The sequence below is a fragment of the Phacochoerus africanus genome, chromosome 2, assembly GCF_016906955.1.
Source record: "Phacochoerus africanus isolate WHEZ1 chromosome 2, ROS_Pafr_v1, whole genome shotgun sequence".
Taxonomy (NCBI): domain Eukaryota; kingdom Metazoa; phylum Chordata; class Mammalia; order Artiodactyla; family Suidae; genus Phacochoerus; species Phacochoerus africanus.
The window spans coordinates 14312629-14338246 of NC_062545.1; the positions used below are offsets into that span (position 1 = coordinate 14312629).

Sequence of the window (25618 nt, forward strand, 5' to 3'; positions counted from 1 at the left end):
GTAAGACTGGGTGCAGAGCCTAGCTTCTCCATTAAGTAGCTGTGTGCCTTGGGCAAGCCACTCCACCTTTTTTTTTTTTTTTAGTGTTTTTTTTTTTTTTTTTTTGCTTTATAGGGCCACATCCACGGCATATGGAGGTTTCCAGGCTAGGGGTCAAATGGGAGCTGCAGCTGCCAGCCTACACTGCTGTCACAGCAAAGCAGGACCCGAGCCACGTATTCGACCTACACCACAGCTCATGGCAACGCCGGATCCTTAACCCGCTAGGCGAGGCCCGGGATCGATCCTCACGGTTACTAGTTGGATTCGCTTCCACTGCGCCACAACAGAAGCTCCCCCCCCTTTTTTTTTCTCACTCACCTTTCTAAACCCTTGATTCCCTTAACTATGCAATGGGGGCAGCAACAACCACTCTACTTCCTGCCAGATTGTTAAAAGGGTCAGTTGACACACTGGATAATCACGTAAGACGTAAAATTCTAAGTGCTGTGGAATTAATTTCTGCTACATTTCAGAACATCTTTAAACTTATCTAAGTGCACTAAATTTATATTTCTTAACATTATAAATACTATAATTATTTATATTTATTAACATTGCTAATTCACCATTCATCTAACACTCCACTGAGGACTCATGAAGCCTAGTGACATACAAAATGCCAGGTGCCTCCACCTACATGGTAGACCATATTCATGAAAAGAAGCATAAATTGGAGGAGGAAAAGTGTAGTGTCACAGATACAAATACACCAGCACGGAATGGATGTGCACCTACCCTCATCCTTAATACACATACACAAAGCATGAGTGGAAAGCAATTATTACATTCTTATAGAGACAATATAATTTCTAAGTGTTAAAGTCATTCATTAATATAAAGGCTATTAAAACTAATATAGATATGGCGAATGTGCACAGAACAATCCCATTATTTAATTGCCATGCAATCTCAATCATATGAGAACAATAAGGTTGTGATATATCAATTAAGTATAGGTGGGAAGTAATAGGATTCAACAGTTTTAGCTATTTAGACCCTCAACTGATCTACATGTGCTTTGGGGACCACCTCTCTCAGAAACACTCTGATGACCAAGTCTAAGTCTATGTTTAGCTCTAGATTTTTTTTCACATGCTGCAGGTGCGTGCCCCCCCTCCACCAAAAAAAAAGCATTGGTAAAATTCCTGACCAATGTACCCAACTTGATTGTTCTGACAATAAAATCAACGAAAGAAAGGAAAGGAGGGAGGGAGGGAAAGAGAGAGAGAAAGAGAGGGAGGGAGGAAAGAAGGAGAGATGGAAGGGAAGAGAAGTAGATTTACTTATGGAAATTCATATAAATGTAAACATATTCTTTAAAACTATCTAAAGCTTAAGCTTTTAATTCTATTCACCTCAAAATTAAACCCAAGTAACAGGCAAAGAAGACAATTATTTATTTATACTCTTCATGTTATTTGAGGAAAGAATTACTATACATATTTAGGAGACACCCAAGTAACAAAGCAATAGGTGCTTAAAAGATAGACATGGTACACTTTTTGTCATTAATGCTAATAACCCAAGAGACTATTAAAACTAATGACAATACAAGAGAGACACATTCTTTTTGTTTGTTTGTTTGTTTGTTTCTTTTTAGGGCCGCACTCTAAAAAGAAAGGCATGTGGAGGTTCCCAGGCTGGGGGGGTCCGATTGGAGCTGCAGCTGCCAGACTACACCACAGCCACAGCAGCGGCCAGATCCAAGCCATGTCTGTGACCTACACCATAGCTTGCAGCGATGCCTGGTCCTTAACCCAGTGATTGAGGCCAGTGATCAAACCCACATCCTCATGGACATTATGCCAGGTTCTTAACCTGCTGAGCCACAACAAGAACTCGAAGGCACACATTCTTAAAAGTGCTGTCAACTGGAGGAATATGACATGAACCAACAAAAGAGTCTGGTGAATTACTGGAGGAGAGATGGTTGATGGGTGGCATGAGACAGGGAATGAGCAACTAAAGCCTAGCAAACAGCTGAAGTCTGAGGGCCTCTGTTCACAGCAAAGCCTACTGGTACCCAGGCTGAATTATGAGGAACAGTCTGTGAAGAAATGTTTCTAGCACGAGCCTCCCTCCCTGTAGGAAAGATGGGCAAGTAGCAACCCTGACCTACCTTCTTCCTGAACTAACCTACCAGACAAAACGGACCCACACGCATGTGTACCCAAGTGCATAGACACCATACAATACATGCCCAAATGTGCACAAGAGCACACACTTGTGCATGAAACGAAAATTAAAGGCTGGATAAAGGGGACAGAAGGAATACCAGATGATTCTATATTCTTTATCTTTCACAACAGGCAGTCAGGATTTTCCCCTTGCAGTGGGAAACACAGACACATATTTTAATCATTTAAAACATGGCTACGGCCACCAGGAGAACTGGTAAATTAATGAAGGATTGACGAGAAGGTGGGAAGGAACTCTTACATTTTTAAAATTTAATACTCATATGCACTTTAATTTTTTTTGCCTTTTACATATGCCTAATGAGGTAGGTTGTCTGAAAATAATTATTTAGTCCACAAAATGTACAATATACCTACTTAAATTCACTTTTAATCATACAACTAATGCTTGCAAATAATAGCCTCCCAGGGCTCAGATTATAACAACCAAGGGTGGACTGCAGGTACTGAATCAGTCTGCTCAAACATAGCTAGAGTTTAATAACAGAGGTAAAAATCACTTTGTGTAAAAAATTCTGCATTTGTACATCTAGGTGTGATACCGCTGACATGAGCCTAGCTTCAAGTACCAAAACTGATTGCCAAATCAGTTCTTTTCAGTGTTTCGGTTCCCAAATTGAATCCTACTTGGATATTTTTAATTCCTCACGACTGCGTTTGAATGGTCTTACTAGCTTTCTATGAAAACTCTGATTTCATCTCATCCCCAATTTCCCAGAAGATAAGAGAATTGTATTACCGATGAGAAGTAGCCTTATTAAAGGCAGCCAATGAGAAAATAGACATGAGGATTAGATGTTAGGAAGAGATTTCTAGAACTAGAAGGATTATGAGATACTATAACACACATTCAAGGATGGAAACAAAAGCCTCCTTTACTGAATAGTTTAAGGTGTAGACAATTATTGTGTAGAAAAATAGTCTTTCTTGAGAATCTTTCTAGATAGACCAGGCTGTTCTTGTCTGTTTTGTTTCTTTCTTTCTTTCCTTTTTTTTTTTTTTTTTGGCTTTTTAGGGCCACACTTGCAGTGTGTGGAGGTTCCCAGGCTGGGGTCTTATTGGAGCTACAGCTGCCAGCCTACGACAGAACCACAGAAATGTAGGATCTGACCCGAATCTGTAACCTACATCACAGCTCATGGCAACGCTGGATCCTTAACGCACTGAGCGAGGCCAGGGTTCGAACACGCAACCTCATGGTTCCTAGTGGGATTCATTTCTGCTGCGCCACTACAGGAACTCCATGTTCTTGTCTGTTTTGTATTTCAGTTTGTTCGTTTTCTTCTTCCTTTCTTTTCTTTTCTTTTCCTTTCTTTTTTTTTTTCTCCCTAATCTCCAGGGAAAGTTGACAAAAACAAAGCAACAGGCAAATGCTACAGAGTCAACTAAATAAAAATCTGCAAATCTGACCTCTTACCTGATCCTTACCAGAGACTCAGAATTGCAAAATAAGCAGCATGCTGAGGACTCAGTGAGGGTCTTTGCTAGCAGCAGAAGTGAGTCATCTGAACCTAAATCATCTTCTGTTTGTCTCATGGACAGGTCCAACATCCCAGACAGGCGACAGAATAGCAACTACTCCCACCACTGCCCCAGGTATACAAGTTAAAGAGCCAAAGGCAGGAAGGAGATCTGGCCCAATCTTGGCTCCAAATGCCAACAAGCCAATGACTACTAGCCCCTAGATGCTATGTGAAAACTTTAGTACGAGCCATGCCAATTACAAGCAATTAAAAAAAAAAAAATTTAGGGAGTTCCCGTTGTGGCACAGTGGTTAATGAATCCGACTAGGAACCAGGAGGTTGCGGGTTTGATCCCTGGCCTTGCTCAGTGGATTAAGGATCTGGCGTTGCCATGAGCTGTGGTGTAGGTCGCAGACGCAACTCAGATCCCACGTTGCTGAGGCTATGGTGTAGGCTGGCAGCTACAGCTCTGATTAGACCCCCTAGACCCTAGCCTGGGAGCCTCCGTAAGCGGCAGGAACAGCCCTAGAAAAGACAAAAAATAAATAAATAAAAACAAACAAAAAAAATTTTAAACAGCTCCCCCCACCCCCCCACTGGAAATGAATAAGCAAAGTAAATGTGCCTACAATTCCAAAAAAGTCTTCTTTACAAGGAAATCTTGAAGGTGACAAGCTGGAAATCTGAGCTGCAGTAGCAACCGTATTCTGGCACAGCCAAAATGACACCTATACCCACCTCTCTAAAAAACAGGCCTATGAATCATTTTTAGACTCTAAGCTACTTAAGCTCAAGGACCATGTCTGTCTAACTGAAGCCCCAAAACCTTGCCCCTGCATCTCACATAATGTGTGTTCAATAACTCCCTGTTAAATGATTAAATGAGTATACTATTGCTACTTCACATGCCTCCAAGAGATCAAATCAAAGGGTTCTCTCTCCTTGGAAAGTTTCTATTGGGTTTTCAAGATCCACTTCACAGATTCCTTTCTTAACTCCCTAGAGCTCTCTGCTCATGCCTCGGTTAGAGCACTTATCTTACAGTTGTCACTCTTGAGCTGCACCATCCAGTCTGATAGCCACTAGCCACCCAGGGCTGCTGAGTGCTTGAAATGTGGTTCGTGTGACTAAGGAACAGAATTTTTAATTTTCGTTCATTTTAATTAGCTTACATTTAAAAACTGACACTCGTTTCTCTTTTCAAAACACTTTTAAGTGCATTTGGAACCACTTGGGTATATGAATCTACTTTTTTTTTCCACCTTAGGATGTATGAAATCTAAATCCAGATTCAAATATCCTCAATGGAAAGTTAACACCCCGGAGAAAGGGGCACGGGAGGGATAAATTAGGAGCTTGGGATTAACATACACATAGTACAATATATAAAACAGATAACCAACAAGGACCTACTGTATTGCACTGGGGATTCTACTCAGTGTTTTTTAATAATCTATAAAGGATATAGATATATAAGTATGTATAAGTGAGTCACTTTGCTGTTCACCTGGAACTAACAAACATTGTAAATCAACTATATTTCAACTAAAAATGAAATTAAAATAATAATAATAATAATCCAAATTGAGAAGCTTGAAGTATAAAAATACAAGTCAGATTTGAAAGACAGTACAAAACAAAGAAAGCAAAATAGCTGATTGGTATTTTATATTGATTACATGTTGAAAAACTAACATTTTTTTAACCTGGCTATTTTATTATTTTAAATGATTTTTATTTTTTTCCATTATAGCTGGTTCACAGTGTTCTGTCAATCGAATTAAATAAAATATATCATTAAAGTTAATGTCATCTGTTTCTTTTCACCTTTCTAGTGTGGCTACTAGAAAATTTTAAGTTACATATGTGGCCTAATTTACATTTCTATTGCATAAGTGTTGCTCCAGACATTCTATGAATACTTTATAAATGCTACTCATTAAGATAAGCATTTTATATGTTAAACCTGTTGAACCAGTAAGGAAACAGAGGCTCCAAGAGAAAAATCATATAACATGTCCAAGAGCACAGTTGAAGTGGGATATGAACCAGGTCTCCATAGCATCTGAGTTCTAGCCCTCACCTGGTCTTTATCCCTGGCTTCTACATGGTAGCCCGCTCATTAGACTGTGAGCTCTTCCAGAGCACAGACTCTGCCTTAATCATATTTATGTCTGCATTAACTTGTACACAGCAGGCAGCCAATGAATGTTTGTTGATTGAATTAAAACAAAGCGAATGAATTAATGGGATTATCTATGCAAATATATATTGCTAACATATTAAAAAATCTACATAATGCTAAACTATAATATGTAAATAAATCTATAGAGAGAGGATGAAGACACATCTGATTTGTCCGGAAATACTGCAGAACTCCTTAGTATTGATGTTTACATTTGACTGAAACATACAATCCTTTTGAGGAAAGCACATATCATTATGGACATGAAGTATTTATCCTGATGACAGATAAACAGGCTGCTGGGGAACCCAAGGGAACAGGGTTACTAAAAGATTGCACACATCTGAAACTTTAAGTTCAATGTAGTTGAAACCACTCAAGCTAGAGCAGCAGTAACTTTGTGTGAACAATAAGAATAATCTTATATTCTTGGGTTTCTATTTCACAACAGACACTTTCATAAACATTCTACACATATTTCGCAAGTTCATTCTGTTGGCCTTGATCTGTCACTAAGGAATGTCTCATGTGTAAATGGAGATTTTGTTTTACACGGTAAAATCTCATGATCCATAATAAGAAGTATAGAAATTTTATACTTGATGTTTCCCTTAGACTGAAAGTTTCTGTAATGCTATTTTCTTTACTGTCATTTGCTCCATGAAAAATTCAATTCAGTACCACAAAAATCAGCCAAGTCCCTGCTGGGTGCTAGGTGCCAGTTGTTAAAAAGTGAATAAGGTCATGAATAAGAAACTCCTCCAGATCACTGGTTTTATCATTTCTTTTCCTTCTTACCTACTACTGGAAATTTGTCATTACTTTAGGAATGGCAATATGGAAAAATAAATATATAAAACAAGTTTGTAAAGAAGCAAGGAAAGGTAAAATACCTGCAAACCTTAAAGTGTAAGTACAGAGTGAACAAGAGGACTAGAACTACTGTACAACTACAAATAGAAACTGCTCAGAACATCCTGTGCAGGACACAAACGAAGCGCAACCCTAGAGTTCATGGTCTGGTCATTCTTTCTAATCATTAGAAAATAAAATTAGTCTCCTGCTAAGACACCTGCAGCCATTTCCAAACTTCAGATGGCTCCAGTTTGCAGAGCTCATCTATCTGAATTTCTTTTGGGCAAGATAACCTAGACATGTCAGATGTTACTGACTGCTGGTCTAATTCTGTCATTAACGGCTACCCCGAAAAGAAAAGATCTCTGTAGTCGTCAACTATGCCAATTACTTATCTATTTTTTGGTCACCTATCTAGAAAGATGTTTTAGACTATTTAGACAAAAATAGTTTTTGTCTACTGTTTAAGAAAAATGTATATATATTCTTTCCTTGATTGCGTCTTCCCCTTCTCAAAGTCAAGAAATTATCCTTGAACCAATGCCAGACACGGAAAGTTATTCAAAGCATTATAGCGACACATCAAAGAGAGATGAGACCAGGAAATTAATTGCAACAATTTCTTTTGAACACTGGAACAAATTCTTTAACTGGTGTGTAGGAGTGTCAAAATCCAAGAATGTGCAAGGGGAGGACTTTAGAAGAAGAATATAAATTGGAATGTAGCTGACCATTTGAATTTATTTTCTTGTATAGTAAAATTAGCAAGTGATTTTGTTCTAAGAAACCCATCACTTACTCACCAACTAAAGGGAGATTATTTTCCTAAGAACCCCTTCTAAAATGTGACAACTAAAAGTGCATTGTTTGTCTGAATATTTCAATTTTAGACAAGCAAATATTGAATAAAATGGCTGTCATAAAAATTATGCACGATTAACTAGGCAATAACGGGATGTAATTTGGGAAATCTGTCCTTCTGATGAGTTTTAAAGTTCTTATATGAATGACTCCATTGCACAACAAAATATTTCTTACTGAAAAACCAACAGCAACCAAAGATTATGGATTGTGCCTATTGATATTATGGCAGTAAAAGCTCATTAAGTTTTAATTCTATGTGCAATTTGGTATTAAGAAAGCAAATGTGTCCAGAATTTATGTTTCATTATCTAGAAAGAAACCCAGATTAATCAAGAAAAGCAATATTGCAAACAATACTGAAGGGGAGGAATAGTCACCATGGTCAAAACAGATTTTTTTTAAGAACTTTAGAACCATGTAATTAATTTTTAATTGTCAACTGCTCGTTAAAGTAGGTTTCACACTCTGCTTTCTTAATTTGAGTCGCCATATAGTCTGGAAAGTAAATTAAAATATAATTTTTTATGATGCTATTCCCTAGAAATGATAGTTTTATAACACTAAAGTAAGAAGCAGGTAGCCGAGTTATGACTATTTATTTTATGGAGTTTTTTAAAAAATACATCAGGTCATGAATAAAATCAAAAAGGAGGAGATCTGGTATATTTAATATCCACTTTTTCCAAAAATCATCCTAGGGTAAATAGCCAAGTTCTGTCGTCCAAGATAACTTTGGTCTCTTCCTATTCCAGAAGATGGGACCACAAAAGTTCCATTTATAATGGTTACAAGCTGAATGGCATGTCTCCCAAAATCACCTGCTAAAGTCCTGACCCCAAGGAAGTCCTTCAGAACCAGACTACTTTTGGAGATAAGACTTTAAAGTGGCGATTAAGTCAAAATGAGGCCATTAGGGTGGGACCTAATCCAATTTGACTGTTTTCTTTATAAGAAGAGGAAATTTGGACACAAAAGAGATACAAGGGGTAGTTCCCTGGTGGCCTGGCAGTTAAGGATTCAGTCCAGTATTGTCACTGTTGTAGCGCAGGTTCAATCCCTGGCCCACGGACTTCTGCTTCCTGTGGGCATAGGCAAAAAAAAAAAAAAAAAAAAGATACCAAGGTTCATAGACCACTTCAAGTCCCATCATCATCCCCTCTCCCAAATGAGATACTAGCATGGTCCTCTATCTTAGTTCTAATTAACTATTTATCTTCAAATAAGATACTATCATTGCTTCATTGGTCAATGCTTATTTTTATTTACTCACATCTTTCTCAATATTTTCCTCATGATTTCTTTTTGCATATCAAACATTTTTTTCTAGAATCTTACTTACTTCTTAGGCCTAAAATACATCCTCCAAAATTTCTTTTAATGATTGTTTTTGGGTAGGCAACTCTCTTTATCTGATAACGCCATTATATAACTTTTATTCTTGAAAGATTATTTTACTATGCACACTGATCTATGTTGAAAATTATATTCTTGGAGGCTACTTAAAATATTATCCTACTAGTTTCTCATTTTCATGGTTACTATTGATAAATCAGTCATCTACTTGCCGCTTCCTCTGAAGGTGATCTCTCTTTTCCCTCTGGCTGCATTTAAGATAAGCTCTTCATCTTTGATGCTCTACCAAGCACTAGGATAGATTTTGGCATGGAGTTCTTTTTGTTTTTTCTGCTTGCACACTCGAGGTTTCTGAATCTGCAGATGGGTGTCTTACAACATTTCTGGATGATTCTCAGTCATCATATTTCTTGAATGCTGTATTTTTTCATTCCCTTCACTATTTCCTCTCTAACTCTGGTTAGAATGTATTACACCTTCACATTCTGTTCTCCATGTCTCTTAAATTGAAGTTCATACTTGCCATCTATTTATCTCCTTACGCTTCATTCCTGATAAACTGTCTGAATATATTTTTTAGTTCACTAGATGTCTGCTTTATCCATTCTACCACTTAACCCACCTAATGATTTCATTATATTTATTATACATTTTATTTCCAGAAGATCTATTTGCTTCTGTTTTAAAATGAGTCGTCGTTTTTCATATCTTCTTACTACTTGCTAATATTTTCAACCCCCTTTTTACTTCTTAAACATATTTAACATACATCTTTTGTATTAAGTGTCTAAATCTCCAATATCTGAGGTCTCTGAACCTGATTCTATCATCTTTTTTCCCCCTGCTGGCTTACTCATAGTGTTTGTTTTGTTTGTTTTGGAAATGGAGGGTCTTTGGTTGTTTCTTACTGGGGGTGCATCGCCTCTGCAACATTTTAGTGGGAACTCTTTGTGGCCCAACTGCAAACTCCATTCCCCCAGGAGGATTTGTGTTGCCTTTTCCCAGGGCCCTGTGGTCACTATCAACCTGGGTCTACATTAAAAAACAAAGTCTGGCTGTGGTTCCTTTGGACTGCAGTCCTAGCTGAAAGCTCACATGAGGGCCAGCTTGTGGTTATCATTTCACAAGGAAGATATTTTCCTTTCCTCTATCCAGAACCGAGTTTGTATCAAGCACGTTTGTTATTGTTCTTTCCGCAGAGAGAATTGTTTTCTCATTCATCCTAACATCAAGTGTGTAGTTTTTGGAGCCCCAGATTTATGTGGGAATCTTCTGTTGGACTATGTGCAGGTAAAAATGGGAACTCAACAACTTTCATAAATGCTGTCAGGCTCTCTAACATTCCAAGATGCCTGCTTTCACTTACTTTTGTTCTTTACAATGTCAAACTTTCCATCAAGCTCAGTAATGCTTTTTTTTTTTTGGTCTTTTTGTGATTTCTTGGGCCGCTCCCGCAGCATATGGAGGTTCCCAGGCTAGGGGTCTAATCAGAGCTGTAGCCGCCGGCCTACACCAGAGCCACAGCAATACGGGATCCAAGATGCGTCTGCAACCTACACCACAGCTCATGGCAATGCCAGATCCTTAACCCACTGAGCAAGGCTAGGGATCAAACCTGCAACCTCATGGTTCCTAGTCAGATTCGTTAACCACTGAGCCACGACGGGAACTCCAGTAATGCATTTTTAAAGATAGAATTTAACATGTAATCCAGTATTTATAGTTTTTTTTCCAATGGGCAATCTAGGATATCTAGTCCCTGTACTACCAGTGAAAGAAGTCTCTAAATAAAGTTTTAAAGACTTCAAAAAACTCTGAATTTAAAATTATTATTTTCAGTGAGAGATTTAACTATATATGTACATAGTTATGTCTATACACAGATACATAGAAAAATTTTAGAGTTTCAGCGAGTGCTGAAAGGGAAAAATTATCAAAATTCATACTGTTAAAGGACTACCCAAGTACAGACGGAAGCAGTGCAAAAAAGATAAACTATGGAAAACACTAGGTGAGAATGGCTAAAAACAGTAATTTAATTTCTATCCATGACTAAAATTTCACATTTTGAATTTTATTATCTCTATACTGTGTTTGTCTGAATAGGAAATAAAAACTAAATTTGAGAGAGTTATTACTCTTATGATATTCTCAATTAATCCAAATGAGGATATAATGAAATATCACCAAAAATACTACTCTCATGAGATACTATACTTTCCAGATAAGCAAGATCTATAAAACCAAAAAGACTCCGTAAGTATCATAATGAGCAAGAAGATTGAAACTATAATCAAAAACCTCCCAACAAACCAGATGATTTCACTGGTGAATTCTACCAAACATTTAGAGATAAATTAATATTAATCCTTTTTAAACTCTTCCCAAAAAAATGAAGAGAGAGAAGAAGAGGAAGGAATACCCCCAAACTTGTTTTATAAATCCAGCATTATTCTCATACCAAAGCTGGACAAGGATACTACAAGAAAAGAAAACTATAGGCCAATATCCCTGCTGAATATAAATGCAAAATATTTCAACAAAATACTGGCAAGCTGAATTCAACAGCACATTAAAAGGATCATACACCATGACTAAGTAGGGTTAATCCCTGGGATTTAAGGATGGTTCATGAGATCCAAATCAGCATATGATATACCACATTAATAGGATGGAAGATGAAAATATTATGATCATCTCAATAGATGCAGAAAAATCATTTGGCAAAATTCAACAACCTTTCATCATAAAAGCTGTCAACAAATTTGGTATGGAAGGGACATACCTCAATATAATAAAGGTCATATATGACAAGCCTACACAGCTAACATCATACTCAATGGTGAAAGGTTTTCCTCTAACATCAGAAACAGGACAAGGACACACACTCTCACCACTCCTATTCAATATCATGCTGGCCAGAGCAATCAGGCAGGAAAAGAAGAAAAGAAAACAAAAGTGAAAAGAATGAAATGAAAGATACTCAAATCAGAAGGAAGAAGTAAAATCATTTCTATTTGCAGATAACATGATCAAATATGTATAAAATCCTAAAGGCTCTTCCAAAAACTGTTGGAAGTAATAAACAAATTCAGTAAAGTTGCAGGATACAAGATCAATACAAAAAAAATCAGTTGTGTTTCTATACATTAACAAAAAACTATCTGAAAAATAAATAATAATAACAATCTCATTCACAATTCCATCAAAAAACAATAAAATATTTGTAGTAATTCATTCATGGAGATGAAAACTACACTGAAAACTCTAAGACACTGATAAAAGAAATTGAAAAAAGATACAAATAAATGAAAAGATACTCCACGTTTATGAATTAGAATTAATATTGTTAAAATGTCCACGGTACCTAAAACCATCTATAGAGTCAATGTAATTCCTATCAATAGTCCAATAGCATTTTTTTACAGAAATAGAAAAAATAATCCTAAAATTCACATGGAACCACAAAAGACCCCAAACAGCACAAGCAATCCCAAGGTATGAGAGCAAAACTGGAGCCATCACACTTTGTGATTTCAAACTATGTTACAAATATATAGTAATCAAAACCAGCACAAATGAACATCTCCACAGAAAAGAAAATCATGGACTTGGAAAACAGACTTGTGGCTGCCTGATGGGAGAGGGAGGGAGTGGGAGGGATCGGGAGCTTGGGGTTATCAGACACAACTTAGAATAGATTTACAAAGAGATCCTGCTGAGTAGTATTGAGAACTATGTCTAGATACTCATGTTGCAACAGAACAAAGGGTGGGGAAAAAAATGTAATGTATACATGTAAGGATAACTTGATCCCCTTGCTATACAGTGAGAAAATAAAATAAAACAAAAACAAAAACAAACAAAAAAAAACCCAGCATGATACTGGCATGAAATCAGAACATAGGCCATAGGAATAGAATTGAGAACTCAGAAATAAATCCAGGCACATACGTCAACTAATATTGACAATGGAGCCAAGAATAGTCCATGGAGAAAAATAAAAGACCGTTTCTTCAATTAATGACGCTGGAAGAACTAGATAGTCATATGCAAAAAAAAAAAATTGTACTCCTAGAAGAAAATCCTGACATTTCAACAAAATGGATGGATTTTGAAGGCAAAATGTTTAGTGAAATAAGACAGAGAAAACAAACGCGGTATGAGGAAACTGAAAAAGCTGAACTCGTAGAAACAGAGAAAAGAATGATGTATACCAGGGGTGACGAGTTGGGGAGATGAAGAAATACTGGTCAAAAGGCACAGACTTCCAGTTATAAGCTCCATAAGTTTTGGAGAATCAAGTGTACAACATGGTGCCTATCGTCCTCGGCCCTGTATTATTTACTTGAAAGTTGCTAAGATGCTAGATCTTAAGTGTGCTCACCACACAAAAAAATGTAATTATGTAAGGTGATGAAGTGTAAATTAACCTTATTGTAATTATTTCACAATACATGCATGTATCTAATCATCACATTATACACTTTTAACTTATATAATGGTATCTGTCAATTACATATCAATAAAGCTGGGAAAAAAGAAGGGAAAGTTTTATAACCCTCAAGTCATATAAAAGGGAGAAATTCTCATTCGCAGAAAAATCATTTGGAACAGTTTCATAATTTTATATCTAAAACGACTGCCTTTTTTCTTTGTTCAACTGTACACGTAAAAAGACAAACCTTTAGCTATTACTGTTGGAAAGATTATTTTAGAGTTATGTCTCTAGAAATATGCATTCAAACAGTGTAGAATGTAAAAATTAAAAGTGAAAACCTAGTTTTATACATCAAAGATACTGTATTTGATCATGTCAATTTCTAGTTCTTGTGCTTACTCACACTGCAACTAAATTGTTTACTTATCTCAGAAAGGGCACACATTTTGAATGCTTAGTAAAAGCTTGAATTGTATACAAAATGATGTAGCATACTGCATTGCTTTTACTAAGAGATATTGCCCCATCATATATTTTTAGGACAGACTTTATTGAAATTTTTTTTTGGGGTCTTTTTGCCTTTTCTAGGCCTGCTCCTGCAGCATATGGAGGTTCCCAGGCTAGGGGTCTAATCAGAGCCATAGCCACAGGCCACAGCCTCAGCAACACGGGATCCAAGCTGCGTCTGCAACCTACACTATAGCTCACGGCAACGCCGGATACTCAACCCACTGAGCAATGACATGGATAGAACACACAACCTCATGGTTCCTAGTCAGATTTGTTAACCACTGCACCACAACAGGAACTCCAGACTTTACGGAAATTTTTGTCTTATTTTATTTTTATGGCCACACCTATGGTATATGGAAGTTCCCAGGCGAGGAGCTGAATCAGAGCTATAGCTGAGACCTATTTCAAAGCCACAGCAACACTGGATCCAAGCCATATCTGTGACCTATGCTGCAGCTTGCTGCCATGCCAGATCCTTATCCCACTGAGTGAGGCCAGGGATTGAACCCACATCCTGACTCAGACTATGTTAGGTCCTTAACTCGCTGAACCACAATGGGAACTCCTATTGGAATTTTCAGAAGAGAGATCTAACATGTTGATATTTACCAGGAGTTACCATCGTGGCTGAGGGGAAATAAATCTGACTAGTATCCATGAAGGATGCAGGTTCGATCCCTGACCTCACTCAGTGCGTTAAGGATCCAGAGTTGCCCAGCAAGCTGCCTTGTAGGTCACAGATGCGGCTCAGATCCGGTGTTGCCGTGGCTGTGCCTTAGGTCAATGGCTATAGCTCTGATTCAACCCCTCGCCATATGCCATGAGTGTGGCCCTAAAAAGAAAAAAAAAAAGTTGATATTTAACACAAAAGTTGTTAGTACCTAACATGACCATATGAACAGCTTCACTACAACCATTACCAGACACTTAAAAATCCATGTAAATTCTATTTGAATAAATTTTGTGTCAAGAATGACTCTAATGGGAGTTCCCGTCGTGGCGCAGTGGTTAACAAATCCGACTAGGAACCATGAGGTGGTGGGTTCGATTACTGACCTCGCTCAGTGGCTTAAGGATCCTGCGTTGTTGTGGCTTTGGTGTAGGCCGGCAGCTACAGCTCCAATTAGACCCCTAGCCTGGGAACCTCCATATGCCACGGGTGCAGCCCTAGGAAAAAAAAAAAAAAAAGAATCTTTTAAATTGATGTAGTATTAGAATGCTTCAAAAAATAAGTTTGCACCTAAGACCTGATTTATCAGAATTTTGGAAGGTTATATTTTGTCATAGATGGACACACTATAAATGCTGGGGAAAAAAACCTAAGAATGGATAAATTCCTGTTGGATGTACTGTTTCCAGTTTATTACTCTGAGAAAACTATAAAAGCATTTGTTGGCATTGTCTGCTTTCATTTTTTAAGCACATAGGTGAACTCCATCAGAGCATGATTTTCCAACTTTAGAGTCATTAAAAGTGAGAATTCAGATAAGAGGAAAATAAGGTTCTATAGGTATGATACCAAAATTAGCAATCGATTAAACCAAGTCACTGTGAAAACTACATTAAAGAGTTGGCTTAGTGTTGTGTTAAACTCCTGTCGTCTCCAAAAATGTAACTGGTTGGTGGACTTATTCTTTTATTTTTCAACTAATATAGGCAGTAATTGAACTCATAAAAATCTTACATAAGCAGAACAGAATCTCTGAGCCTTAGATGAAAACAAAGTTATGACGCTATCAAATAATAGGCAGTCACACTTCTGTAGACTCCCCTCTTTTCCCAGTTTTTAAAAATAAAAGAATGAAGCTTATTTTTTTGAGCATTAAACATCTAACTCTTTAAAAGAGGAAAAAGGAATGAACCCTTTACAATTCTTGGGCTGGTAAAAAGTGATATACACATTATCATCCCCATTTTTGATGAAAGTTCTCTGAAATTAGTCAGTGGGATATTACACGCCTGAGGCCAAACTCTGGAAGAAATTACCAGTTGGGGCAACTGTAAAGGCAAGTACACTGCAAACATCTCGTGTTCCCTTCTGGCTTAAGAAGAGGCTCCTTGATCTCAGCATTCCACGGGACACTGTTCAGAAGGACTCGTATTTCTCTCTACTTCTGGTTTGCAGGTAGGCTATAATGACAGGTTTTTGATATCAAGTGTGATGGCTAACTTTATGCATCAGCTTGGTGAGACTATGGTGCCCAGTTGTTTGGTCAAACTCCAGTCTAAATGTGACAGTGAATGTATTTTTTTAGACATGATTAACATTCGCCATCAGGAGACTAAGTAAGGCAGATTATCCTCCGTAGTGTGCATGGACTTTATGTTCTCTGCTAAAGGACTTAAGAGCAAAGGCTGAGGTTTCCCTTAGAAGGCATTCTTCCTCAAGAGTGCAGCCCTCTCTGAGCTTCCAGTATGCTGGTCTGCACTACAGATGTTGGGGTTGCCTGCCCACACTCCCAGGAGCCAACTCTTTAAAAATAAGTATTGTTTTATAGATAGGTAGACAGATGGTAGACAGCACAGATACAAAGACTCATAGATCTTATTGGTTCATTTATCTGGAGGCTCTTGACTAACAGACTCCATTAATATAGATATGTATTATCCGAAGAGTTCATTAAAGAGAGCTGAGGAAAAATTAAAGGGGGAATTTACTAAGCCCGCACTATAAAGGACTTCTTGGGTGGAAAAAGGAGGAGGATTTAAGGTTGTCTCAATTCTTTTACTTTGGGCTCTTTTTTTCAGATGAGGAGATGTGTACCATTCCATCCCTGTGAGTAAGCTAACATCTGGCCAGAGGTTGTGGGGAAGGGATGGAAGGGATTGAGAGAAGGTGCCTCAGAACTCTGCCAGCCAAGTCAGCCTTGCACAAGATGTGGTTACATGAGAATCACACATTTGAACTCTATAAAAACATAACTATATTTCAGATGCCCTTTGACCCTCTTTCTTTGCATCCCAGACTCACCTCGACCCACTCTATGTCCAGCCAGCCTAAGAAATCCAGGAAAAGCCCATTTTAAAAAAAGTTTAATCTTCCTCAGTAGAGCAAAGGAGCAAAAGAATGAATTGCACAATTTTCCTTTAGAGCAGAGAGGGGCCTCGATGCATCACAACAAACACCTAGAAAAGGGAGTTCCTGTCGTGGCACAGCGGAAACAAATCGGACTAGGAACCATGAGGTTGTGGGTTTGATCCCTAGCCTCGCTCAGTGGGTTAAGGAACCAGCAGTGCCATGAGCTGTGGTGTAGGTCACAGATGCGTCTTGGATCCAGCGTTGCTGTGGCTGTGGTGTAGGTTAGCCACTGTAACTCCAATTAGACCCCTAATTTGGGAACCTCCATACACCTTGGGTGCGACCCTAAAAAGACAAAAGACCAAAAAAAAAAAAAAAAAAACTGGAAAGGGCGAGGGCTCTAGGGCTGAGAGAGATCAAGGAGGAAAATAGTGAAAATGGCTTTAAGTGTCGACACCCTTGTAACTCTCTTACAGGTTCAAGAATTTCGAGGCTTTTCCTAAAATTTTTTACTTTTTACTGCACTTAAAAAAAAATTGTTTTCAATGTCTGTGAGTCTGTTTCTGTTTTGTAAATAAGTTCATCTGTACTACTTTTTAGATTCCAAAGGACGATCTGGCCCTTTATAGCAAAGGTTCACCAACCTCTGCTTTAAATCAATGATGAATGTCTTTCTCTGGAGGTGGGGGAGAGATAAATTGTACAGCCAAGGGAACTGTATTCAACACCTTATAATAAATGATAATTGAAAAGAATGGAAAAAAGAATACAGGTATATATGTTGATACTTGTATAACGGAATCACTTTGCTGCACATCTGAAATGAACACAATATTGTGAATCAACTATACTTCAACTTAAAGACTAAGATTATCCAAATGACAGACTAATTACTAACAATTGTACACTGTTCACAGTCTGTAAAGCACATTTGCATAATCTTTTATCCGCACAGCAGTATCTAAGGTTGGAAGAACAAGTTCTATTATTATTTTCCTTATAGTGGTGGGAAAGCTTAGGCTCAGTATTAATATAATTTGCCCAGGAACAGAGCAGGAACCTGAACGAGATTTCTGATTGTAAGTCCCATCTTTTCCCTCTCTGTTTAGTAGCATTAGTATCTATACAGGTGTTCATGAATCCCATAATCAGAACACCTGTATCAATATATTGGCGATATGTGACCTCTGACGATATGTGACCTGTGACTCAATTTTCTCAGCTGTAAATGAAGATAATAATAGTACTTGTTCTTATAAATAATATAAAGCATGTAAAGTGCTTAGCAAAGTGCCTGACACATAGCAAATACTCAGTAAGTGTGAGCTGCTATTATCTCAATGATTAAATTAGATGGTTGTGTCATCAATTTAGTCATTTCCTGCCCAGTAAATTTTAGGAAAAAATAGAAAATACAGAATCAAACATGATAGCTTCTAATAAGCATTGCACATTTTGTCTTCGCTTCAAATCAGGCATCAGAAAGCTACAGCCCTGGCTGATTCCCTCATTTTTTTTTTTTTTTCAGTAAAGCTGTATCTAACCACAGCCATGCCCCTCATTCACAGATTGTCTGTGGCTGCTTTCTCATCTATGGCAGAGTTGAGTGAGTGTGACAGATACTAAATAGCCTGCAAAGCTGAAAATATTGATGATTTGGCCTTTTATAGCAAAGTTCACCAACCTCTGCTTTAAATCAATGATGAAAATTAAAACAAAACAATTAAATGACTCTGGGGTTCCTGGTGGCTCAGTGGGTTAAGGATCCAGCGTTGTCACTGCTGTGGCTCAGGTCACTGCTGCCTTGGCCTGGGAACTTCTGTGTGCCGCAAATGTGGCCAAAACAAAAAACAAGCCCTGCTAGGTGTGACATGAGGGAATCACAGAAACAGGAAGGGCCTATAAACCATCTACGAATCAAGAAAGCCAGGGAGCTGTGTTTTCCCAGTCCTGTCTCTGCTCTGGAAACATTCACTAAATGTTTACAGCACACAAAGCTCTACTTTCTACCAACAAGACGCACTCATTGGTCCTCAGATGAATTTGTGTTTGTTTCCAAAAGCATTTGGAAAATTATGGTAACTTACACAATGACTTTCTCAGCTCCTACTTCTGACTTCTAACCCAGTGAAGGGACAGGGGCCAGGCTGGTGCTGGTAGCCTAGTGGGCGCTCAGGACACGACAATGTTGACAGCACAATTAAGAGCTTTGAGCATCCCAAACACTTAGTGTGGGGAACCACTCAGGGAAATCCCTGGAACCTCCCTTGTTGACCCTGCAGGATGATGAGCCAAGTTATCAAAATGGGAGTAGACTGAAAATCCAGCTATATTCTTTAGATTGTTCACAATTCAGACAATAATAAACCAGCACATATGCAAACACAGACAGAACACCACGGCTCTACTCTTTTCTACCAGCTGTGTATTCTTGGCAGGTTATTCAACTTCTCTAAGCCTGTTTTCTTTCCAGCAAAATGAAAATAAATACCTCCTTCACTGAGTTGTCATAAGGATTAAATGAGATAATCTTACTGTTGTCCTTACTATCTGTTCTTCCGTGAAGACTATGAGCCACATTTAAAAATTAGCTGTTGGCATTTTCCCTCAGATTAGAACCTCTACTAGCCAAGACAAATTATGCCAATGTAACGTAAATCCATTCAACAAGATCTATTGATCGTCTATGGTGTACAAGGTGCTAGGCTAGGCACTATGTCAAGTACGAAAATGAATGCAATACACTGAGTCTGTAGGAAATAAAGCATATCCACCCCCCAAAAAATCTGATATAGGTTAAACTGTATTATAATAAAAATGTTATCAAACAGCTAGATGATACCAAAGATTTTTACTGGGATGGGGTAATTCCTTACCCCATAGAAAAGGTTGCATCTTCAGCTTGTTTTAGAGGATCTGATAACCAGAGAAGGACACTCTTGGAGGGGAGAATGGTGTGGAAAAGAGACAGAAACAGGGAAATGGGGTGAGTCCAATAGGGCAGGAGACTTCCTGTTGGGCAGAACAGAATGTCGGTGAGCCAATGCACATGGCTGATTGCCATGCTAAGTGCAGATGTTTTATTTCTTCAAGTACAAGGTTTCCTGGTCAGCTGTTCAGTGTTTCCCCATGTAATCTGTTATGAAGAATAAACTATGAATGATTCCCTTGAAAACATAAATTCTAGGAGCTCCATGGCACTCCCTATAGTAACACTGCTTTCCTTATCTTGGATCTGCTTTCTAGAGTAGGAGAGAAAGAGGCCAACTTCCTGTGCGTACCAAGACTGAGACTTGCTGATCTTCAGGAAGCCCAGAAAGAAGAAGCCCTGGTGGGATTTGCTTCCCTACAAATTTTTCTGTTTATAGAAAATATACTTATGCTCGTGAGAGGGCTTCTTACATGTGGGCATCCTTGGCTGTGCAAGTAGTGACAGGTAGACTGAGAGATGCTGGGGTTGGTGGTTAAGAAAGCATAGGGAAGGAGTGGCAATGGAAGAATGCAAGCCTCCTTTAACCTCTGTCTTTGCTGGCTGTGTATCACTGGTCTTCATTAACCTTGGTTACTGAATGCTGAGCACCGTGGTGAGCATGTTGAGTACAGAGAGGGAACCAAACAGGGATACTACCTTTGCAAAGTGTTTAAGCTGGTCCTCATGAGAGCCATGCAGTGGAAGGGCCTCTCTGTAGGCAAAGGTAGAAACAAGGGGAAGGAGAAGCAACTAGAAGGAAGAAGGTCAGGAGAGACTAGAAGGTCTGAGACCTTGGGGACTGCACCATAGCGATGTCACTAGAAAGGAGGGGACCCACAGAGGTGATAATGAATTAATTAATTTAAAATTAGGGGAACTTAGGCTGCATTTCAAAAGAAAAGTCAGGTGGAGAGGGGAAGTGTTACCCACAAAGATGCACAGAACAGGACTGGGGAAGGTGGGGGGGAGACCAGGAGTTTCCTTTAGCTTCATGAGTTCAAATATCCAAAGTGTTTGTTGGTCACAGTGGACAGAGGCTAAGCAAGCCAACCAAAGCTGCCCCCACTGCTGCTTAGGGGGAGTTGTCAGCTGTGAGAGGAGATAACTGGGAGGTAACTGGGAGGGAAAGTCATTTCCTGATGACAATATTTCACTCCTGTTGTTGACGCGGCTGGCTCCTGTACAGAGTCCTGTTGCAGCCATGGGCACTGCAAAGAGTGAAATTATTACCACTACTCTCCACTGTGCCTGTGTCTGCTGGAATAGTTAAGGGAGACAAGAAGTGAAGAAATGGTAGTGTGTGTGTGTGTGTGTGTGTGTGTGTACATGTGCCTATATGTGCACACTCCCAGAAGGACACACTTCTTTGCAAGGAATCACACCTGCTGTATATCTGAATTGCTCATTCAGAAAAACATTTCAAAACCTCCCGGAATACAGAACTTTACTTTAGTCTTCTCCTTCTTTCCATGTGAAAATACGAGCGGATTTTTTCATTAGAGGTGCATAATGGTTTGACTCTGGACCCAAACACTAATAATTTACAATAATCAAGTTCCTGACTCTATAAAAATATAAAATCCTATGTAAAATAAATCAGAGGGGCTTCTGGTTCAGGGAAAAGGAGGGAGCACACCCATGTGTCTCCCCTCTCTCCAAGGTATAGGAAGCAGATGGGATGAACTGGCACAGAAATTAGAGCAGAGGTAACTGGCTTCTTCCTAGAAGCTGGAAGTTCACAAATGCAAAGCATCTTGGAGTGACTATCAGGATAGTTCATTAAAGAACTGCATTCAGAACAGCTTGGAAAGCCATGACCTTCCCCACTCTTGCCCAATAAGCTTGAGCCTTTAAGCCTCTACCCAAAGCCTGAGCTCTGCTGAAAATGTGGGTGATCTGTATGAAGATGATTCTTGCCAAGGGTTTTGATGCCAGAGAGACACTAAGAAATTCTAGATCTCAACTGTAGAAAGAAAGAAGAAAAAAATAAATCAAGAAGGCAGTTCTGCCCAGGACCACGCAGGCACAGAGGAAGTCTTGTCCAACTTGACATTGTTCAAGCCTGTCTCCTTGCCTGCTCCCATCCATCAGCCTGGAGGTATGCCTGTAAGAGGAAATGCTCCATCCACTGACCCAAAACCAGATCAGCTTGCCCAGTGTGGGGAGAAATATGGGGTGGGAACAGATTCCCACGACTGCAGTGAAATCACTGACCAGCTGCCTGTTCCAACCTTGACTCTAACTAATAAATGTGAACACAACAAACAGACCACCATGGACCACCATAAAACAGAAGAAGACTGCAATGAAAAAGAAGTGTAGTAGGGTGGAATGCATCCGTCTTAACAGCCTTAGCTTTTCTCACTTCACTCTAAATAAGGGAATGCAAAGCAGTACTGACAATGCAGATTCGAGATATTAAAAAAAAAAAAACAAGAGCAAGAAAGAGAGAACATAAGATAAACAAACACAATTAATAAGCCATCAAAGAAATAAAATAGATATCATTCTGGGAATAAAAGAGTGCTTCAAAAGTTCTCTTCTCCATCCTCAGAGAGATCTACAACAGGTTATTTCATCCATAAAACAGAAGAAGACTGCAATGAAAAAGAAGTGTAGTAGGGTGGAAGGCATCCGTCTTAACAGCCTTAGCTTTTCTCACTTCACTCTAAATAAGGGAATGCAAAGCAGTACTGACAATGCAGATTCGAGCAATGACAACATGGATTAGAGATCTGCTGGTCCCAGGACAAAGAGTGATAGCAAAATGAAAGTGGAACTTAGCAGTAGTGGTGAGGGGTGATGAAAAAGTGAGAACAGGATGTTGAGGGAGATGAGAATTTCTGGGCGACTTGAACAGTAACAAAATGTTTGCCCCATTATGTTCTGCACTCAGAGTGTACTTCTCATTGGTTACAAATAAGTTCTTTCTACATATTATGGGATTTTTTTAAAAAACATAAGCTTTCAGGAAAAACTAGACCACAAACAACAAATTCTTAGAAATTAAAAATATGGTAATCAAAATTGAAATTAAAAATTCAAAGATGTAGAACGGATAAGCAATGAGGTCCTACTGTATAGCATAGGGAACTATATCCAATCTCCTGGGATAGAACATGACAGAAGATACTATTAGAAAAGGAATATATGTAATGACTGGGTCACTTTGCTGTACAGCAGATATTGGCACAACATTATAAATCAACTATACTTAAATAAAAAAGTCAAAGATTTACCAATAAAATGACATGACCAAAGATCCAATAGGTGGTATCCTAAAGTGAAAGTGTATTCTAAGTGTAGAGTAAAAAAGAAAACAAAGATATAAAAATATGCAATAATCTCAAAGACATGGAAGATAGAGAATCCTGTATCTTTCCAAAAGGTCTTCAGTAAGGAGAGAAGAAACTTTTGCCAAGCTGCAGAACCATGAGACTTTAATCAAAAGTCATACTGAAGACCTACAGAATTAAACAAAAGAACACTCATACCTAGAGACATCATAGAGAAGTTTCATCATTCAGGGGATAGATAATCGTTTTCTAGAAGAAAAATCCAGGTCATCTCAAAGAAATGACTCACGCTGACACCAGAGTTTCTCACTAGCAGTAACAGATTCTAAAACACAGTTGGGCAGGATCTTCAGAGTTCTAAGGGGAAAAGAATTTGAACCTAGAATTTGATATTCAATCAAACTATTAGCAAATATGATGGACGGCAAGCCCTTTGGATGTATGAAAGGTCAGAAAGTTTATAACCCTCCTACCTATTCTGAAAAATTACTCAAGGATATCCTCCAGTCAAAAGAAAAAGGATACAAGAAAGACTGACCCAAAATCAGTGACCTCTCTGCTTAGGAAATTCTTCTTTGAGGTTAATTGTGCAATTACAGTAACAAATACTTTTCACAATAATGTTTTGAATATAATTTGTAAAGTCAACTTTTATATAAAACATGAATACATTTTATAATTTCAGAGTGCTAATTATAAATCTTGACAACCTTAAAGCAATAATATAGCAAAAAAATTGGAAAGTATAAAAAATAAACAAAGATGTAAGCAATCAATTTATACACACATATGTATATAAAGGAATAAAAGTGTTTAAAAACTATAGCACTTTCAAAAAAAATTAGAGATATATGGCATGGCTGAGAAAGACAGTCACAGTATGTTAAGTGACAAATGGCAAGTTGCAGATCAGATGATATGTGATTCCAACTGTCTAAAAATAAATTAGGTGTGTACGTGTGTGAAAATGCCTAGAAAATATCTGGAGGGAAACTGGTAACACAATTCAACAACACTAACCTAGCAAGGAGTGGTTTTAGAAACGTAAGACAACACTGCTTTTACTTCTTAATTTATAAACTTTCTCACCAAGCTTGTATCTACTGCATATTTTTTAAAAAATAGAGAATATGACCTACTACTCCTAAACAAAGAAAATCCTTCACATTAGTATAAAAAGCCTTATAACAATATATGATTTAATTATTAGGTTTAACAGTAACATAGCGATTAGCAGAACATTTATCTCTAGATGGATAGCACTGATTGCACATTATCAAGGGCCTGAACGGTTTCATAAGTAATGAGCTATTCTGTTTAATATAAGGAAAAAACCTAACTGTATCTCGAATTTTCTTCTTTGTAGATTTATTTACACATTTTTTGCCCTACCACCTAAAACAGCTAGCCTAAACTGACACCCAATGATCCAATGTGTTAGAAGTTGCAAGAGAATGTGTCTAATTCATTTCCTATTGCTTTCCATAAGGACCATAAATGATTTAAGGATCCTGTCTGCATCAAGGCAAACAATACCTCTCTCTTCTACTAATGAGGTTAATCAAGAGATAAGACTATCCAGAAGGCAGGAGTTCCTGTTGTAGCTCAGCAGGTTACCAAACTGACTAGTATCTATGAAGATGTGGGTTTGATCCCTGGCCTTGCTCAGATTGCTAAGGATCCGGCATTGTTGCTGTGAGTTGTGGTGTAGGTCATAGCTACAGCATAGGTCACAGTCACAGCTTGGATCTTGCATTCCTGTGGTGTAGGCCAGCAGCCGAAGCAGCTACGATTCAACCCCTAGCCTGGGAATTTCCACATGCCATGAGTACAGCCCTATAAAAAGCAAAAAACAAACAAACAAACAAAAAATAATCTAGCAGATCTCTCAAGAGCCAGAGCTTTGATATCTTTGATCAAAACTTATCGATGAAAATGCAGGGGCCTGCCTGAACAGAAAATGGCAATACATTGATTTCAAAATTTGTCTTGAACAAAAGTACTTATCCTAAAATTTTATATTCAGATTATACAAATTGGCTGGGGGGAGAAGGGTAGCAGGAATGGATCTAGTGATAAATCAGCTAGACATGCCTCAAAAAGAAACTTAGCCAAATAACCATGAGTTATTCTAAGTATCACTCAACCATAAAGAGTTATTCTACAGATGCTTGAGTCAAAAGGATTCCCTGCATTGATTCAGGCAAAATTCTCTACAGATGTTATTTGCTTAAACTCATTTGGGTTACTGGCTACTAATGATATGATAAAAACTATAGCTTAAACTTTAAATGCTAATGAAAATCATTTTTTTAATACATAGCAGAGCAAAAAGTGAAAATAACATTTTATCAGTCAATTGTTATGAAAATAAAATCTAGCTAACTAGGTCCCTTATATAATTTTAGGGATCATAAA

General features: G+C 38.1%; 1 protein-coding gene across 2 annotated transcripts in view; it reads right to left on the reverse strand.

Moving 5' to 3' along the window:
* ESR1 (estrogen receptor 1) overlaps positions 1 to 25618 on the reverse strand; it is a 279219-nt gene that overhangs the window by 102071 nt on the left and 151530 nt on the right. The window lies entirely within an intron of this gene.